A 19,310-nucleotide genomic window follows, 5' to 3' on the forward strand; every position below is an offset into this window, starting at 1 on the left:
TTTATGTTGGTTTGTTTTTCTTTAATCTTCTTTCTACTGTTAATCTGAGCGCTAAAATTGCTTTCCTTGACCCTATACCTTCCCTGAAGCCAAATCGGTCTTCTAACACTTTTTCCACTCTCCTTTCTATTCTTCTGCACAGAATTCTAGTTAAGATTTTTGATGCGTGACTAGTTAAGCTAATTGTTCTGTATTCTTCAGATTTATCTGCTCCTGCTTTCTTTGGTATCATGACGATAACACTCTTTTTAATGTCTGACGGAATTTCCCCTTTTTCGTAAATATTACCCACCAGTTTGTATAATCTATCTATCGCTTCCTCGCCAGCACTGCGCAGTAATTCTGCAGTTATCCCGTCTATCCCAGTAGCCTTTCTGTCATTAAAATCTTTTAATGGTCTCTTAAATTCAGATCTCAGTATATTGTATTTCCCTTTTCATCTACTTCGACTTCCTCTTCTTCCTGTATAACATCATTTTCTAATTCATTTCCCCTATATAACTCTTCAATATATTCTACTCACCTATCGATCTTTTCTTTCGTATTATAAATCGGTGTACCATCTTTGTTTAACACATTATTAAATTTTAATTTATTTACTCCAAAATTCTCCTTAACCTTTCTGTATGCTTCATCTGTTTTACCAATGATTATTTCTGTTTCCACTTCTGAACACTTTTCTTTAATAAGAAAACCAAAGGTTTCATACCAATTCTGTTTGTTCCACCTAAGTTCGCTTCTTCTGATATAAGAATTTCTTTTTAACATTCTCCCATTTTTCTTCTATATTTTCTACCTTATCATTTTTACTCGGACCTGTTGCGGTGTCCTCTTCAAAAATCTTCTTTACCACCTCTTCCCCAAGCTTCTCTAAATTCCACCGATTCATCTTACTTCTTTTCTTCAGGTTTTTAAACCCCGATCTACATTTTATTATCACTGAATTACGGTCGCTATCAATGTCTGCTCCAGGATAAGCTTTGCAGCCGAGGAGTTGATTTCGGTCTCTTAAGTAACAGGTCGACAACGAAACACTTAAGAAAAAAATTAAATAAGTATAAGACATAATATACATCAAAAGCAAAATACTCAGTAATATCAGTACAGCAAACTTTCATCATAAACTAACCAGGGACATATACATACCCCTTATAAATATACATTGCCCCGACTCTAAAGAAATCTTTTACTTCCAGAAAAATAATCGAAACTCTCAAATTTTCCAACCTCCATACGCAGAGGAAATAAAGAAATTTTAAAATCGCTTAAAAAAAAATAAAATATCGGGTGAAGTCAGTACAGTAGCAGAAATTCTGAGATATGCCGACGATGAACCGAACGGAAAACCGGTAATAATCTTTAAAAAGAATCTAGGAAACAAAGAATTCCAGTAGATCGGAAAAACGCTTTAATAAATCGCATCCACAAAAAGGAAATATAAGAAACAACAACTACAGAGGAACTTCACCGTTGTCAATACCATACAAATTTTTGTCCAAAGTATTGTTAAGTAGAACATAACCGACAATAGAAAAAGTAATCGGAGAATATCAAAGCGGATTTAGGCCCGGAAGAAGTTGTGCACAGAAAATCTTTAATCTAACACAAATTTTACCGTACCAAAAAATTAAAAACCCATAATTAGTTACAATTTTTATACGTTTTAAGAAAATATAATCGAAAAAAAAATTGGGTGAAAGTACGAAAAATAGAAACGGCCTATCATCTCACGAAGAATGAAAAACAAATCTTTCATTTTTACGTAAACAGAGCCACAAAGTTTAAAGAAATAGATACAATCTAAAAACAATAAACGCTTCTAAGGATCTTTGAAAAGACAGAGATAAACTAAGTAAAGCGATTCGAGAATCTAAGTTTCCAGAGAGAAAGAAAAAGAAAGGTAAAAACCTGAGAAAATTCAGGACGGAAGAAAGGCGACAAAAACAGAGCAAAAGAATGAAATCGTTTAGGGAAAAGAAACAGAAAGCAGAACCATTTAAACGTGGTCCGTAAAGATCCGAACGAAAAGAAAAAAAATCAAATCCATGAAGCCGCCCTATGAGAAAAAATTAAAACAAAACCTAGAAGTTTTCGATCAAAATTGTTTTCGTAATGCGATTAATTAAATTAAATTAATACAAAAGGTTACATTTTTTATTTTCGTACGTATATAATATAATGTGTATTCTGATTCCGGTACATAATAATAAATACATTAATTAGATCGCATCAGGAATGTCTACAGAAAAAAAGATTAATCTGTCCTAGCGTTTGCCTGGATGATCAAAACCGTAGTAAACTCCTGATCGGAACAGCCACAGAATACGTTTATTTTTTTCAAAAAGAGAAGTTTTTTTAAAAAGGTATAAAACAGTAACGGATGCATAAGAAAGCGGGTTTTCCTAAGTTGAAGTTGCACGGAAGATACCGATTAATAATAAATTAATCGGAATCAGAAATTAAACTCGTTCCTTTACTTACGCGCTCACCGGCGATTTCACTCTACTAACCTAATTTTTTCCACTTTAGTTTGCCCATTAACCTGTTTCAAGTCGGTCGATTTTACTTAAAGAAATCCAATCTGAACTCGCTAAAAACCAGAAAGACCGGGATTCTACGGCTTTTTCTTTTTCCGTATTACATAAAAAAAAATAGATTATAAGTTAGCTCCGGAGTAAACTTACAAAAAAATTAATTTACATGCACACAGTTTCTCCAGTTATCGACGTATTCGTTCCACAAAATTAACTCTGAACGACTATCTATCTACCTTAAAGTATTCCTTCAGATCGTTATAGATCCGTCTAAATAACTAAACGTGTTACCCGTTTTACATTAATCGTCATAGATGAGTTTTTTAGCGTGTGAAAAACGCCTACTCTGACAGCGATTCGAACCTAGTACCTTGCGGGTGAAGAGAAGAAATAATACCACACCGCCAGGGAATTCGGCAACGATCTGGAAATTATATTAAACATTTTTCAACGCTGTACTTTCTAAATCGATATCGTTAAACCGTTTAAAATCTTTACAAGGATCGATTATAAAGAGTTTTCTTATAATTAATTCTTAGACACCTCTATTCGGTGGAAGTCGATCGCATTATTGAATGTACTGTAGATGTATAATTCGTAAAGGTTATACGTTAAAGCGTTAACGCGTACACGGGCAGTAGGCTGGAGTGATGTTGGCACTACTAGTAGTGTAATGAAAAGGTACTGGTGACTGGTAGTTTGCCGGTTTAGGAATCCATTACCGCTTTGCAATCGTGCAATCGACTTATAGCTTTCTACAATTTGATTTAATAGTTTTGTTGTATAAATAAAAATAGATAATAGATCTGACTCTAAATTTAAGATGACATTTTTAGCGATCCCTAAATTTTTCCCCTCCCCCCACTTCTACTCCACCCAACGGTATATAGTTGGGTGGAGTAGAAGAGGAAAAATTCCTAAGTCCTAATTAATTCCTAAGTCCTAATTATTGATTTATACATTTATAAGAATAAATGTATTAAATTCTTTACGATTAATAATAAGTCAATAATAAATTATTAACAAAATAAGTAATTTTGTTAAAATTAATTAAAACTTTATTACAGTTACGGATTCTTCTTTTACGATTCCGTTCGGTATTTTCACTAAGATTTTGGTTCATCGAAACGGATTTAAAAATTAATTAAATAAAGAAATAACTAAAAATATCTAAATTGCAGCGAAAGGTGCCGGTTGAAATATTCAATCCCCCTGAGCGGTTGAAATATTATGCCGTTACTACAATCAGATGGTAGATTATGAAATATTATTTTATATTATTTTCATTTATCGTGTTCAGATTTTACTTGTTCGTTAATTATATTGACCTAGACTGTTTTTAATCCGGTATAACGGATTTAAATTTGTCACTATTAATTTTTTTTTAAATTGACATGTTTTTACGCCGGTATTATTTTCCCCGAAACGACTCTCATAATTAGATTTTTGTTTATTTATATTTATGTACGCGTAATTATTACTGAAAGCGTTTTGTTTTTAATTCTCTCTTTTTCATTCACATTAATTTTTTTTTGAAAATTATTCTGCTTTATAGACATAACTACGCTTTATTTTAATTATATTTTAAAACCACAATAACAATTATTATAATAAATTTAATAAAACAGCAATCAGATGAAGTAAAACTAATCCTAAAATTAAAGTTATACGACCGATAAAAGATATAAAGGATGGAAATTTGTTGGAATAGATGAACGCCCAGCAGAACTCTTAATAAATAAAATCTGGTAAAATTATTCTGATCTAGAATACCGGGTGAGATAGGTAGAACGATCCAACAACCGTGGTGCAGTAAATATGTCAAGATTATAGAGCGATTTTTCATTCGGTAAAGATTGTTACCCGAATTCTGAACGGAAGAATAGTAAAAAATGGAGCGTGCGGTTACAGAAAAACTTATGGAAAAAGTGGATAGTGGGAAACGGAAAAAATTGATTTAAATCTCAAGAAGACATAGACTGGATCTAAAAGGAAAAAGGTTAATACAAAATTGTACCTGACTCGGTCGACAGTTATGAAATAAAAATGCTCAAACTTAATAAATAAATATCTTATACTGAAACCTCTTTCTTAGTTTTAACTAGGAAAACGAGTAACGCAAGGTTGTTGCCTTTCACCGATCTTATTTAATATTTACGTTAACGATACGATAAAATATGCTCTAAACGAACAACAAGCGATGTGTATAGAAGAAGGAAAATAAATTGTATAAATGGATAGACAAGTAAAAAAAAGTAAAGTAGTAATGAGAACTTATTATTACGAATAGAAATTTAATCAGAAATATTGGTAATAGGAAAGCTAACGTAAAAAACGAAACCGTAAAAACGGTACTAATAGTAGCATCACGACAAGGTTAAAAAAAGAAACGCGTGAAAAGATAAATATTAGAAAGGGAACTAAAAGGAAACAGGAGCGAACAAGAATTTGCTTGGGAATAGAGGAAAATGGAGAGAGACATAGTGCAAGGTAGTTAACCGTTTGATAATTATAAAAATTCCGTTGTGAAGAAAAAAGATCTCTGCAAAAATGCTCATCGGAGATCACATAAAAGACTGTACGTGTTTTTGATTAAAATTAACTAATTATATATATTAATTATTATATTATATATATAAAATTACATATATGTCATATATATGAAAATCTTTTCATATATAAGACATATGCTTTTCAGGCATTGTAGTAGAGCTGATCTGATTTATTTTTTTGTTTTTATATTCATCGAGTATTAAAGACGGTTTATAATGTAAATTTTTCCCTGTAATGCCATCGTTAGATCAGCAGTAACATATTAATTAAATGTGTGATATTTTATAAGCTCGTTGTTTGTTAATAATACTTTATTCCGATTTCCGAAAGGTAGTATATCGAATTTCATTTTGATTTTTAATTAAAGCAAATTTGGTAAATTTTTGTTTGAGATATCAATAGTCTAAACAAAACTTATTTTTTAATAATATTTTTCGTAGGTAGATGAAATATTATTTTTCGAGTTTATTTATAACAGAGTTGTTGGAAAATCTCTCGGTCTGACAAAGAAACACAAAACTTTTCAGAAAATAAAAAAAATAATTTTTTTACCTTGCAATTCGATAGATTTAGACTTTCCGACTTATTAATATACTCAGTACGATGCGATTTATCCAATTCTGCAAAATAAGCGTTTGTCTCGGCTTTGATCTCACCGTTTGAAGTGAATTTGTCCAGCAAGCCGAGAGAAAATAATTACTGTGAGCCAAACCGATGAATACGGAATACGCGGAAGCGCTTCAAAGCGAAGGAGTTCTGCAGCAACAATCCGAGTCGTGTGTGTAGGGGTTTTACCGTGATTAAAGAGTACTTTTTAAGCCAGATGCGGACGTTTAACCTGAACGGCACCTTCAATCGGTCCGGTAGTGAAGCGTATACTCCTCTGTAACGGTTGTGGTTTTATCCAGATAGTCAACGTGCACCGCCACGTGAATCACAAAAAACCGTAGCCGCGACTTTCCTTGCACAAGGAACCGTTTTCGCTTTCTTTGTGCTTATTTTCACCTGCTCCCATCTACTGTTCGGTCTTTTGCGTGAAACGGTGAATTCCTATTTCACCTACTGTCGCAAAACGCCGATGAAAAGTAGCGTAGTCGCGTTTAAATAAGTCTAAACACCTTTGAGAAGTGTTCAGTCTAATACGACCGTTAACTAACGCGGCACCACTCGAGCGGAAAATTTTCTCGTACCCAAAACATCAAGTAAAATGTAGTTGACACGGTCTATGGAGATACTTACGATATCAGAAAATTGGCGTATCTTCAATAGGCGATCATTTAATACGGTATTGTGGATTTTGTGACGATTTCGTCGGTCGTAGCGGTTATTGCAGATCTCGAGCGTTCATAATCTTGATCGGATGAACGATCGCATCTAAATTCTGCAGTACCTTCTTTTACCGAAAACGAAGGGAAAGAATACTTTATAGTGCGATCTAACTCGTTTTGTATGTCCGTCGGGTTATACGTTTTAAAAAAAAAGTACTTTATAACAGCTATAACTTCAATTTTACATCCTATTTATCAGAAAGTATCAAAACTTGTTTGCTTTTCTCGGTCTCAAAAAACAAGGAAATAAACTTATCGTCAAACATCGCTATCTACGCTATCTATTGGATCATGACAAATTATTATCGTAGTGGCTTCGTCATACTTGCGCCATCTCTGTGCCAGGCAAATAATTTTCCGAATGACCCTCACGTATTTACATTACGAACGCAAGGATAGCCGGAGAATTTGTACCTCCCTACCGATCGCAGAACCTGGACAAATATCCCTTGCTACTGTGCATTTAATTTATCGGACGGGTTATTATTTATTTAGTGGCGGTTATAATTATTTTGTTTTATTTACGGACGGAATTGTTATTTACGTTCCGATCCTTTAGACCAGTGAAAATTTGTTGACCGGGGCTGATCGCGGGAGACTAGGACAATATGGTTTTCGTTCTGCCGGCGTGATTCCACGTCAGTCCGTCCCCTGAAACCCTTTCGGTGCTAGCACCTTCCGGCCTAGCAGGAATACGCCTTTCGGGGGCTGTAGTGTGAGGCAATGCGGCCCCCTTTCCGGAGGGAGTCTCATATGCTAGTATTTACATACATAAATAGTATTATATTACAATTTGTTATAAACTCCAAAAAGTGTTTTCAAAATAAAAATTATGGCGAATCACATAAAGTAACGCGTACTCTTTTTGTGTGTATACAGTGTTTTAGAAAATTTCTCCTGTGCATTTTATACGTATTGCTGTCGTAAAAAAAATCAGTAAACTTAAGTAAACAAACACTTTAATTTTTAGACGCTGCTGGCAAAAGATTTCACCCTTATTTCTCCTTTAAAGGTTAAACAATGGTGTAATAAAACTACATACGCAAATTATTCAGCGAAGTTAATGATGTTATTTGCAGTCTTTCATGGAAAACTGAAAAAAAATAATTTCAAAACTGCGCCTCCAGTAGTTTCCCAAAAAATGATTGTAAAGTTAAGAATAATTGGAGTCTAAAGTACGCTTTTATAGAAATGGCGTAAATTTTCTTTGTTTAATGACTTATACCCAAATAAAAATTCACGAAAAAATTTATACAGAATTTAGTTATTAGATAATCGATTTTTATTAAAGTCAGTAAACTAGTCAGAACTAAATTAAAAAAAAAATCCATTTATTCATTGAAACTCAAACATAATAAAAAATTCTAAAGATCTTGCGCTATACATAAACGATGAGTTAAAAGCAGTAAGTCTACCTTTTTTTCAAAATAATCTTGCGTAAGAAAACCGACTTACTATTTAATTAATTTACAATGAAAATATTTGATTAGCTGCTCAAAATATGTTTTAGGTTATTATTTAAGACCGCCCTTAAAATCGCTACATTTTTCTGAAAAAATTTGTCTAGATTTCTGAAATTTGTTTAGAAATTTAGAAAATTTTTTTCGCTAACCGTAACCGAAAAACTAAAGTAACGAAACTAAATAACAAATAATGTAGCGGTAAAGAAAAGCGAAGGAAGAATAGAAAAAGATAATAGATAGTTGCGGACTACGGTGACAGACAATGGAAATAAAAAGAAGAATGGCGATGATAGAGGAAGCGTTTAGTAAGAAGAGGGAATTACGGTGTAGTAAAAATGGACTTAAGAGTTAAGGGAAATGAGAGGTTACCAAATTTTACGAATGGACTGCCTTGTTGTATGGCAGTAAAGCACGGACTTTTGAGGAAAAGAGAAGCGACTTGATTGTGGTATTTGAGATGTGAATATGAAGAAAATATAAGACGCACGGATAAAATGAGGAATGAGGAAGTAATGAACAGGATTAAGGAAGAAACCGTACTTAAACGGGAGGTGGACAAAAAAGATACTAGTACGAGAAGGAGGCGAGGCAAAAGAAAGAAGGATAAAGTTAATAGATGAGGTGAAGATCGAAAACCACAAGGGAATGAAGGCGAAGGCTTAGAACAGAAGCGGATGGAGACAACGGAGACGTAAGGGACCTGCCGTTTGGCAGAACGTCAGACTATGATGAACTACAAAACGAAGCGTTTCTAGACCTTTGTTTGTATGAACATTTTTATGTTATTTTGTAATTGAAAATATATACATATTATGTTACTTTGATGAGAGAAATACGTTTACGCTTATAAAGTTCATTTCCTGAAACGTCCCGCCATATATGCGTTACTTTTCATTTGAAAAAATCAATATTCGTTACCTTCATTATGTCACATAAGTCACTTATTTTTAATAATATTTTCGATCGTTATTTTTTGAAATTTCAGAATAATACAATAATTATTTCACTTGGAGTTCACATTTAAAAAAATTTTTATTAAAATAATAATACTAATAATAATAATTTTTAATAACTGTCCGCTTTAAAAAAGAAATTAAAATTTGAGTTGTTAATGTTTTAAATTACAACCCTATATTTTATTTTCAATTCATACGTTTACTGGAAACTACGTTATATTGATTTCGTAAGAACATTATTTACCGAGCGAGCAGTTATCATGCATGCGAAGCCGGGCAAAACTACTAGTAAAGATTATTAATAAATTAAAACGTAAGCTTTTCGTAAATCGAAAATAATTAATCTTCGTATAAAGTAACTAGTTAAGGAACATAGAAGTTAGGTGCGGCAAAAAATAAATTATATTTTAAAATAAGAGGTAATTCCTTTTTTTTAAGGAGAAACGTTGAGGAGGATCATTAAACAGGTGAAGGAAGTGGAAGATGATTGTACCGGAGGTTAAAATAAAAAAAAATGTAGACCAGAGAGAGAGCGAGAAAATGATAAAGAGAATTATATATATAGAGAGCGACTGACGGTATACAAAAAAGTTGAAAAAGGGAAAAATGTACCCTTAATATTTAAAAAGTGAGAAGGTGGAAAACAGGGCGTAAAATGTATTCTTTCCTTTTATCCTCACTGCATTTTTTTTTTGGGTTGAAGGTATTTATTAAGAGCGAAAAAAATGTTAAAGAAGGATTGTTACAACGCCGAATTGTTTAGAGAGCGGAGCGTAAAAGGAAATGTTTTTCTACTTTTTTAACGAAAAGATTTCGATTCCTTATTTTATTTTGTTATTTTTAAGCGCTAGGTTTATTTTTATTTTTATTTAATTTTGTTCTATTTCTATCTTTGTGTTTAGACCGATTTAATTCAGAATATTTTTACGTAGACAAATTAAATTATAAGATGAAAATCGAATAGATTAACACAAAATGGCGGCCGATCTGTGTTGGGATTGACATTTGCGATAGCTTGGTTTGGGATTCGATTTCCGTATAAGGATTCGTACAGGAATTTTTTCATCTATTTTTTTTTTTCTTTCTTCTACATCGATATAATGACGTGAAGATCGTAGCTGTTAATACTAGGGAAATATTCAGTAAAGGGGTTTGTACAGCTTTCCATTTTTGCGTTTTATAATCGATCAAATCGAGTTTAAATAATAATCATTCGTAATAGTATTTTAACATACGGCGTATTTTAACGTGTTTCCTATCGGCGTAAAGTCTACTTACAAATAAAAACTAAAACGTTTCAGTATATTTTTTAAAAATAAAAATATTAATTCGATAAAATACGAGTAATAATTCCACCATACGAGTAACGTATGGTGGAAAGATATTACAATATTAACGTTTCATTCCGGGTGGCAACCACGATGGCCGAATTTGAAAGCCGAGTAGTTTTTGGGGTAATAAAAAACGTTAACGTCAAGAAAAAATGTTCTGGAATTTTCTGATTTCTGGTACGAGTATCATTATTTGAGAAGAATTATAATAACGATAGCATTTATGGATCGCAAAAGATCGGTATAATTATAAACGGTTATCAAGTAGAAACGGAAGAGTTAAAATCTCGACGAAAGGTTAGGTAATGAAGAAAACGAGGAACGAGAGTCGCAACTTGATGTCGGAGGAGAGAACAAGAGAAACAAGTTAATAGCTGATAGTATATTTTTTTTCGATATGTGTCATTTTCTATGTTAAAAATGATTTTGTTAAAGAGGCCAACCGGGTCGGTGCATCGTGTATTAAGACATTCAGATTTTGTTAATTAGGTGACATGTAAAAGGTTGAAACTGCAGAGGAAAACAAAAACCGAAATAAGTAAAGAAACCGGGAAAAAATTTGGTACAAAGTAGAAAGATGGCTAAACCTCAATCGATGGAGTTTAATAATTAACCGATCAAATGATCGTTGACAAGGGTTTTTGTTTTTATTCTATTTTTTTCCCCCAGGCTATGAGCATAGCTATAAAGGGAAAGTATAGTGACTGGCCCAACATTTTGGGTATCTAGGCTTTTGGAAATGTCGAAGAGATTCTAATTAAAAAAAAAAAAAAAAAAAATGTTACAGGAATTTCCGAAGATGTATGCGAGTACGTGAATCAACCTGTACTTTTATTAATATCTCCAGCCTGGCTCAAAAAATTCTTTGAAAATGACTCAAAAGATTTCTATGTACGGTGAATTGATGGCGTTAATTTTGGATAAAACTAAAATTTAATGTTGAACCGCACGACTTCCTTGTACGCCTACTAAATTATTTATACACATTTTTTTTAGAATGAAAATATGAAATTTTATTTCATTAATAACTCTGGTATTTTTTCATACTTCTTTTTTTATTGTTTTTATTGAATTATTATTTATTGTAAAACTTTTTTTACAATCAGACGTTAATAATTATTAATAAATCAATATATTTAATTTAAGAAAAAGCATGTGTACATACGTACGCACGTAAGAAGTTATATTTCCTTGGCGTGAATAGAAAAATAATTTTTTTACGCATTCAAACAAGTTTGAAGCGAGTCAAACGATCGATAGACGGCATTAAATACTATGAAAAAAATTTGAATAAATATTACGTAAATAATATTTATTTTATACAGTTTAAAAAGTATTGAAGTATTCGTTGGCATATAAAACAAAGTTCATGGAATATATTTCTATTAGTTCCATTAATTCTTCAGATTATATTGAATAGGCATGAGAGTTATCAGCGGCTTACGATGTGAAAGATATGATACAAATAGTTTTGTTGAAACGTTTTCTAAATATCGTATAAATACGGCATCGGTGGTAAAGCTGTGTCGTGTTGTAGGAACTATAGGGTCATTATTCATAGTTAATTGTAGATCCTCGTTTAAAAAGTTAACTAATGGACTAGAAATTTCGAGGCTGAAGTTTACATTGAAGTCCCCGCTTAAAATTATGGGAAGCTTATCTTCTCTTCTGTCTAGTTATGCTCCTCCAATTATTTAGTACGGAAGTAGTGCCCGTTTTAAATAAATAATACAAAAAAATAAACTCTCGCTAAAAACTAACTTCATGGTGTGTTACGTCGCAACTTCCGTAACTTGCTGAAAATACAGTCTGATCAGTTTCTTCTAATGCGTTAAAGAAGTAAAACTTCAAAATAAAAGTTAAAAAAAAGCAGATGAAGTCGGATTTGTACCGATGTACCTTCACCTTATAAGATCCAAAAATTTCATTAATTAAAATTTAATTTGGCTATAACTCTGGAAATGATGAAAATAAGTACCACCCGTATCTTGGATTTTGGACTTTTTTGTACACTTTTGGTTCAATCGATTACAATCAAAAGGGAAGGTACACAACTGGATGTTACAACAGTCCAAAATCCAAAATTTCAACATCCTACGGCTAATTTTTTTGAGTTATGCGAGATACGTACGTACAGACTTCACGCCGAAACTAGTCAAAATGGATTTAGGGATGTCAAAATGGATATTTCCGTTGAAATCTTAAAACCGAAATTTTTCGCATCACAATACTTCCTTCACTTCGTACAAGGAAGTAAAAAGAGGAAGTAGTTTTCACCGTTTTGAATTTTTGATTTTTGTGTAGTAGCCGGAGATGGTATAGATACAACGGAAGTACAATTAACTTTAGTAAGAATCAAGGTGAAATCAAGAGAGGTGTCAAATACAAGTATATGAAACCCTAGTCTTTTTAAAAAAAAAATTATAACTTTTTAGCCTTATTGAATAGTATTTCACCGCATCAGATCGACTCATTGAAATAAGTAACACCGGGGAACAAAAGAAGACCTTCTTTAGAAGAAAAATTCTTCTCAGGAAGAAAAATATGTGATTATGGTATTATTTTTTCTCCTGAGTTCAAATTGATGTCGGTTTTTCCCGTCACGCAAGTTTCAGAGAACCGGCATTTATAATTTCAAGCATTTTAATATTTTCTGTATTCTTAACTACACAATATTCAAACATTTGACTCACCTAGAAAGGAAGAAATGACGATTTTCTGCTATATTTCGCCAGTGGAGAATCCCTCTTGATGATCTAACAATAATCGGCCAGTATATTAGGATTCCATTTGCCTTGATACCTCTTTTCCTTAGCTGAAATCTCCTGATGAAAGTATTCCCCGTGCTCATCGCTCACTGCGCCAAGATTTTCCGGGAAGAAATGTAGGTGCGAGTGCAGGAAGTGCACTTTCAAGGACATATTACAACCTAAATTTTTATTAGATGTTATAAGATCGTTGATAGTATCACGGTAATTTTCCAGCTTTCGATTTCCCAAAAAAGTCTGAGTAACATTTTTGAATGCTTGCTAAGCTGCTTTCTCTAGTGAAATCAAGTTCCTCAAACTTTTCATTGCGTTAGTGATCGTATTTGTGGACCACAAGTATTCCTTCTTTAATTTTTGCATGAGTAATTTTAAGTACATGAAACCAGGTGTATTAATTATGGTCTTAACGAAATTCTACATTAATCCTACTTTAATATGTAACGGAGGTACACATTTTTAGGATTACACAACGGGTTATGTTTCAAATTTTTCTGTTCAGTAATGAGTGATTAGTGTTTAGGCCATTCTTCTCTCATGAAATAGTTTTTTCTGTTCCTAATATCCCATTCACACAAAAATAACAGTTCTTGCGTGACCAAGAATAAGTGCAATTACCTTCAAATCACCAAAAATATTTCATTCATATTGCATATTGAAGCTTTTCCGATATAAATTAAAAATTTTCATATAGTGGACAAACATATCCTGAAAAGAGGGAAATGGTGGATGGAAACGGAGAAATAGGGAAAGACGGTATGGTAAAATGAAAATGGGAAAAGGAAAGGTTTCTTTCGTACTAACAGAGTGAGCCACAGGTACTTATCGGAATTTATTGCTATTATGCAGCTTTTAAATTAACTTTAGAGGAATCAATAGACAAGCGCTATTCAGTTGGGTTACGTTCATTACAAAGTGTCTCCATAAGAGAGGAAATGTCATTACAAAACACTACGCCATTTTCTTCAGAGAAATAGTCTTTAAATTCAGAATGACAATTATGATAAGTACATATCTTTGTATTCTTTTGAAGAAGATTCCATCCTTTCAGCCGGGAAGCAAGAATTTCAGACTGTTTTTTGGATAACTTTAAATCTCCTATGAGATGGTTAAGATTTTCTTGAGTCAGTAAATGAGGCTCAGATGAACTGTTTCGTTTAAAAGTTGTGTCACCAAAATCTGTTTCTTTCTCTTCCTTACTTCCATTAGACTCTGAGCTCTCTTCAGCTAATGTCACATGTTCTGGAGGCTTTGGTATGGACAATTCTTTGCAGTGTGGAACTGGTCTCATTGCAGATTGCAAGATAGAGTACACCACTGTATGTTTTGATTTTGACGTAACCCCTTTTATGTTTGTTAAGACGAAATAACAATCAGAACAGTGATCTTTGGGTTCCCTCCAATTCATAGGGTCAGCAAGTGGCATGAGGTGCGTGCCATTTCTCCATGCAGTGAGAAACCTAGTACATGATAAACAACAAATATGTGGGCCCCAGGCCCTTGTTTGTGCTCCCCGAATTTGCACCCAAAATAAAGTCATAACACTGTTTTACTAATGGAGTAAGGTTTCGCCTTTGGGACGTGAGCGTCACTTCACCACATACTTAACAATATTATTAGGATTATTTAAACAAACTCTAAGCATTTTGTAACTAACGACTAATTAAAAGAAATGAAATTGTAAATATTTAATACTCAATAACTCACTTACAAAGCACTCACAATGACGTGTTTACTTATTCACTATTATCTCACAACTGGTATCGTTCTGATGAATGTGCGCTACACTAAATCACGTTTGTATATGTCTGAACATGCACAACATTAGCAACGCATCCCTTTGAGTTACCTCATTTGGTTCCTTCATATTTACAATTCTCTAGAAGATTTTACTTGGCAATGGACAAATGGACGACAAAACATTTTAAAATATTAAAAAAAATTAAAATAACAAAAAAAACTGTGAGTGATGGAGAAATTCCGAATAAATATTTGAAATCAGGATAAAAAACTGCATTGAGTACACCTATTGTTACTCGTGAGACAAAAATCATTTTGACCATTGTAAGTAGTTCGATAAATAAACCATTAAGCCCAAAAAAACAAGGAGGCTGAATAGGGCTCGTACTTAAAATATAAATTTTGTAAAGTTTAATTTTCAACGCTGAAATTCCAACTGCATTTAGTTTTGACATTTTTTAATAAAATTTTGATATGTTTTACTATTTTTTTAAGGTAAAAGCGTGATTTGATCCAAGTAGTCAAATAAACCCAATTTTTGCCCATGTATGTCGATTCATAGGAGTCCTGAAAACTTCAACGAATAGAGGCCTGGAGTCGGTGTGGAGATATCTTCTGCCGGACATATGCCGAGTCCACCGAAGTATTGGATGCGGCTAGTAGCCGTGGAGTGGAGGTGTACCCCGACGTCTAGCCTAGCTGCAGAAGCTTTTAACATTTCATGCAGAATCTTGTACAACCAAACGTAGCAGAGGGTTCACATAAACACCCTTGTCTAGAAACAGCCGATTCGCCAGAAGCGAAGCAGAAACAAAGTAAGGATACATATATCTTAGAAAAGAGTTATGTAATCGACAACTTTTGTTTTAGCAATAGTGAGTCTACACCAAGGCATCTTGTGATTACGAGAATGTTAAATTCAAGAAAGTCAGCTCGTTCTAGATTGACAGGGAGAAAAATAACTGTGGTGGTGGTACTGTCAAGGAAATACGTAAGACATTTAACGTCCAAACCGTGAAGTCAAGTTGTGACACGATGCCAAAGGTTGACCGTGTGGAGAAACGGTGACATTTTTCCTTCTGCTTCGCATGTTTTAACGTTCAACAGATCTAACCGACCCGAGAAAGTACGTGCTGGCATAATTCATCTGGATGTGCGTGTATTCATACCGTAACCTATGCGGTGTTTTAAGTACCAGCGTTTCTAATACACCGCAGTCAGATGTGAAAGACAAGAAACATGAACGTATGAACTAGAGACTCGTGAAAGGAATTCAAGCAAAGATTCTTCAGTTTGTGTCAACTGCAACGGGGACCACAATTACCGTTAATGAAACCGTCAGGTTTATAAAATGGAAAGTCGATTCGGGAAGCTCTGTAAAACTCTGTAAAAAATAAATTCCCTTGAAGCATCGGAAATTTTCAGCAATCGAACATCTCAATCGATAACGATTTATGCAGAAGCGGCTGCTGCCCTTTCTTCATCCAGAAGTCACTGTATAGAAGTTGATTTCTGTTTTTGCGCCAAGCCTTGCTGCTGCGATTGAATCATAGATATTAGGATCGAATCTTCCCGGTAAAAGGAACCAGTAAAACCCGCATCGAGTGGAGCAAATATACAGCTACCGGTGAACATCGTACATAAGTTTATTAAGGAGACATCTGAAAACATCAAAAGTCACCGGTCATTCGATCATGAAAGGTGAAATGTCGTAGGGTGAAGGAAGGTGTGGCAAGGGCGCAGTTAAACTGTGAGCTTGGTGCGATGTAGCTTCAAGTTACGACAGAGAAGGCTTCAGATTCAGAGGTTGTACAATATGCAGCTATAGAGCCTCTAAAATTCCAGCGGACACCTAAGGGGAGGAGGACGAGTTCTTCAGCCGCCCGATGTCATCGGTAAGTGCGTCAAATTTGGACTCTGAGACAGTAAATAATGCTAACCTAGGTCGGTGTCACCTGATGACGGTCGCAGAACCACCCTGGCATCGGAGAAGGATGAAGATACCACCTCCGGAACCTCAGACATCCTATGATCAAGAAGTGTTGGCTGTCAAGGGAATGGAGTAAAAAGAAGTAAGAAGGGATGGCATAAGGGAAACCTATGTGATAAACAAATTCGATATGTTTTCAGTGTAGATTTTCTAAGGTTTTCTAATGTATTTTATTTTCAGAAAGCTTTTAAATAGTTGTTAGTTTTTATTATCAGGGCGGGAAAGTATTTCCCTCTTTATTTCATTTTTGCAATTTCTGTTTAAAATCAAATAAAAGTTTATATAAATATTTAACAACTTAACAACTTACAAATTTATATTTAACTTAACAACTTCATACGTAACAACTTAATTTTATTATACTATTTTCATTAAATTTGTTTTTTAGCAATAATAATATTACTAATAATTTTATTGTACTCTTCCATTACAAACCTTTTCTGAACATAAGAGATAAGGAAAGTTTCACAACCTTCTTCACTTCCTTGTACAAAGTAAAGAAAGTATTATAATAGCGATTCAACGGAAATATCCATTCTGACCTTTCCACAATCCATTTTGACTAGTTTTGAGTGACATCTGTACGTACATACGCATGTGCGTATGTATCTCGCATAACTCAAAAACGATTAGCCGTAGAATGTTGAAATTTTTGATTTAGGACTGTTCTAACATCTAGTTGTGCATCTTCCCTTTTGATTGCACTCGAGTGAACCAAAAGTATTCAAAAAAGCCCAAAATCCAAAAAAGAAGATTTTGGACTTTTTCTTAACTGCAGTAATAAGCCCTCATTGAGATCTTTTCAACCATATGTCATAAGCGGTATTTATTTTCATCGGTTCCAGAGTTATAGCCAAATAAAATTTTAATTAATGAAATATCTGGATCTTACAAGGGGAAGGCACATAGGTTCAAATCCGATTTCATCTCAATCTTTTTTAACCTTTTCTTTAAATTTAAAATATACTGATTAATAATTATTGACCTGTGATTGTAAAAAAATAACGATAAATAATAATACAAAAAAAAAAGAAAATAAAAATCAGAAGTTATTGGTGAAATAAAATTTGATGTACTTTTCATTTTAATTCAAAAATTTTTACAGTCAGAGGTTAATAATTATTAATAAATCAGTATATTAAAAAAAAAAAAAAATTAATAACACATGCGTATGAAGTCGGATTCGAACCGATGTGTACATGGTTACGCATCCGATACGTTCTCGCTTACACTACATATCTACTTGAGCGACCAAACTTTTCAGATAAGATTGTTGAATTAATAATTGTATAAATGTTTGATGTTAATAAAAGTAATATTTTAGGCATTATGTAAGTGGCCATTTTTTTAAAGAATTGGAGGATCGTATATCACTTTCAAATGAAATAAGTTTAAATGAAGAGCAGCAAAAAATGTGTATATGTAATTTAACAGGCGTACAAGGAAGTGATTTGGTGTCCATATCAGATTTTTTTGAATGCAGATAGAAAAGTGAAGATTTTGTATGCAGATACGTTTTTGTATAGTCCGAGATTCCGAACTGTGAGAACATGCATAAATCTTTTTAAACAAATTTGACGACCGTTTTTAGAATTCAGTGGTGGTTGGTTATATCAAAAAGAATTCTTTAAATTACTCATCTTTTCAGACCTTCAACATCAAAAATGTTTAATGCATATCATTTAAATTATTGTAACGGAGGCACGAGTTCCTTGTAATATTTTATTTGATAATTTATTCGTAAAAAAGAAAATGAGAAAAAAATTGAAACGCTCAAATGCTCACATTGTCTTCAGCAAAAAATAGTTTTCGAAATTTCAAACGCCAATCTACGTGACGGAGTGGTAGCGTCTAGGTATTTTATCCTGAGGTCCCGGGTTCGAATCCCGGTTAAGCTTTGCATTTTCATGCGCTAAAAAATTCTATTTCCATTTCCCGCGTATAAGCTTCACGCTTATGCGGCGAAATCATCAAGCCAAAAAAAAATGTTTGTGATTTACTCGCTCGGTATGTATTTTAGCCAAAAAATACATAGAATCGGTATGTTCGTACTTAATTACGAAACTTTTTTCATTTCGATTACATGCTCAACTTCGACAACAAAAAATTGAGTAGCGATGTACTCAAATGGTACTTGTCTGTTTGTGCGCACGCGCTACATATATTTTCTGTTATGAGCTACAGAGTATTTTTAAAAGGCTAAAAACACTGTAAAAAAATGTTGCTTTTTGTCAAATGAAAAATTATTTGAAATAATTGATAATTTTTTTATCGCACCATATTATAAAAACGTTTCACCCCTCTGAAAATTTCTTATTACTTTTTCTTTTTAAACAAAAGTAGTTTGTATTGAAAACGATTCACGTTGACGTTAATATCGAATGAAGTGTATAATACAGTAAAAGCTTCTGCATTTACAATCTCACAGTCTTAATTATCATCACTGTAAACATTTAAAACTGTAGCGTGAGCTTTTAGTTATTGATTTTACTATTTTATTCTCGCTAAAAGTATGAACCCTGCCGTTTAGTGTTATAATTTTGTAATCGTTCTTTAGTACCTGCCTTTTTAAAATCGTCAAATCCAGAAAGAGTGGTCGTATATAGTTTTGTGTAAGGACACAATTTTTGGGGTGAAGTTAATAAAATAA

The sequence above is a fragment of the Lycorma delicatula genome, chromosome 13 (genome assembly GCF_047948215.1).
Source record: "Lycorma delicatula isolate Av1 chromosome 13, ASM4794821v1, whole genome shotgun sequence".
NCBI classification, from domain to species: domain Eukaryota; kingdom Metazoa; phylum Arthropoda; class Insecta; order Hemiptera; family Fulgoridae; genus Lycorma; species Lycorma delicatula.